We start from the raw sequence: 2,693 nt of genomic DNA, 5'->3' as shown, positions 1-2,693 counted from the left end.
CTTGTTGTTTTTTTGAGACAGAGTCTCACTCTGTCACCCAGGCTGGGGAGCAGTGGTGCAATCTCAGCTCACTGCAACATCCGCCTCCCGGGTTCAAGCAATTCTCCTGCCTCAGCCTCCCAAGTAGCTGGGATTACAGACACCTGACACCATGCCCAGCTAATTTTTGTATTTTTGGTAGAGACAGGGTTTTACCATGTTGGCCAGGATGGTCTCGATCTCTTGACCTTGTGATCCACCCGCCTCGGCCTCCCAAAGTACTGGGATTACAGACATGTGCCACTACACCCTGCCAAAATGCTCATTCTCTCATGAGAGGGCATTCCAGTTTTGCAGTGGGAAATATTAGTTTATTTCTTGCATTAATATCTCAGAGTAATTCATGATATTAATTGTTCTGTAAGGGGTTCTTTGAACAATATAGTTTTAATAAAATTCAATATCATCATAATAAATAAAAATTCTGTTAGGGTATTCTTACAAATAATAAAATGTTCTCTTCCAGGTATAATGTGTCTACTGAATCTGTACTGATAGCCAAGTAGTTCAAATCATAAACTATCAATTTGTGGCTGGATTACTGAAACATGGATTCTCAAGATTTTATTTTATTTGAATGAAGCCTTGGTATTTGTCAGGGTTCTCTAGAGGGACAGAATTAATAGGATAAATGTATATATAAATGAGAGTTTATTAAGGAGTATTAACTCACATGGTCACAGGGTAAGCTCATCTGCAAGCTGAGCAAGGAAGCCAGTCTGAGTCCCAAAGCTGAAGAACTTGGAGTCTGATGTTCGAGGGCGGGAAGCAGCCAGCATGGGAGAAAGATGTAGGCTCAGAAGCTAAGCCAGTCTAGTGTTTTCATCTTCTTCTGCCTGCTTTTATTCTGGCTGAGCTAGCAGCTGATTAGATTGTGCCCACTCAGATTGAGGGTGGGTCTGCCTTTCCCAGTCCACTGACTTAGATGTTAATTTCCTTTGGCAACGCACTCACAGCACACCCAGGAACAATACTTTGCATTCTTCAATCCAATCAAGTTGACGCTCAGTATTAACCATCACATCTTGTTTTTGACAGAAGATATAAGAAAGAGATCTGTGTGTGTGTGTTTTAGAAAATTAGAGGAAATGGACAAGACAGTAGAAGTTGACTTAGCTGAGCCCCATAGCTAGTGCCTATGCCCCAAGGAGAAATTGATTGCAGTAGAGTTTCAGTAGCCATTTTCACAAACTTAAGAGTAAAATATGGGTACAAAAGCATGCTGACTACGTATTAAATTGACATAGTATGACATGGAATGAAGAAAATAGGCATTTTGCTCACTTATTCATGAATTATTCCACATCCATTCTGATGTACTGGTACAAATACTTACCAGAGCAGCTGCAAAGAAGTTATTATGCTATAGCAGATGTTATGATGTAGCCAATGCCTGGAAGACATAGTAAAATCTGCTGGTTGCCCAGCATAGGCATGACAGCATTGGAGGGATAGGACTTGCTTTTGAGAAAATGAGTGGTACATTCTCAAAGAGCAATAATAGGATGAAGAGAGGTTTTATACAAGGAGCACATACCAGAGAATTTTGATTTGGTCAACATAGCAAAAGCATTAATGGACCTCACTATCAAAATGTTGAATGCAAGAAGCCATATATAAGTGTGTACATTATTTCCTAAGAGAGAGAACAAGGAGGAATGAAAAAGGAGAAGAAAGAGGGGGATAAAGGAGAAAAATGAGAAGGTGAAATAGCAGAAGGAGTAAAAGAAGATGAAGGAGGAGAAGGTAGAATTGAAGAAGATGGAACAGATGGAGATGAAGGGTGAGGAAGAAGAGAGTTGAAGAGAGGAATGGTGAAGAGGAAGGAGGGAAGAAGGTGGGGAAGGAAGAAAAGCTGGAAGGAATGAAGAAAGGGAGAATAGGGAGAAAAGGAAGAGAAAAGGGGAAAAAGGAGAAAGAAGAAAAGGAAAAAATAGCAGAAGTATGCTACAGACAGGTAATGTTTCTGTTCCCTCAAAATTACATGTTGCAACCAAATCTCCAAGGTGATAATATTTGGAGGTGGGGTTTTTTGGGAGAGGATTAGGTCATGAAGACATCCCTAATGAATGAGTTTAGTGTTCTTCTAAAAGAGACCTTAGATAGCTGACTTGCCACTTCTGCCATGTAAGGACACATTGAGAAAACTATGAACCAGGAGGTGGGCCCTCCTCAGAAACTCCATGTGCCTGCTCCTTGATCTGGGACTTTCAAGCCTACAGAACTGTAAGAAATAAACTTCTCGTGTTTATAAGCCACAAGTCTGGGTATTTTGCTTGCTCTCAAAATGGATGAAGACAAAGTAGTAGTAGTAAGCTTGTTTTACTATATATGAAAATAGTATAAAGCGAACTAACTTAATACAATAGGTATTGGCATACGTTTTTAAAAATTGACCAATACAGAATAGTACTTTTAAAATATATACATACATGTATGGAAACTTGATTTTGATATACTTAGTATTGGGTAAAATATTCTTTTTTTTTAGCATTGGGCAAAGTATTTTCTTTTTGGCAAATGTATCTGAGAGAACAGGTAATTAATTCCATTATAAAAAAATTAAAAGTGGATCCCTAATTTAAACCATGTAAAAATTAAATTCCAGTGAATTTTAATTGAGAAAATAAGGACAAAACTTGAAAAATAAAACA

The sequence above is a fragment of the Rhinopithecus bieti genome, unplaced genomic scaffold (genome assembly GCF_001698545.2).
Source record: "Rhinopithecus bieti isolate Rb0 unplaced genomic scaffold, ASM169854v2 scaffold_18644, whole genome shotgun sequence".
Taxonomy (NCBI): Eukaryota; Metazoa; Chordata; class Mammalia; order Primates; family Cercopithecidae; genus Rhinopithecus; species Rhinopithecus bieti.
Note: the sequence above shows the minus strand (reverse complement) of the source record.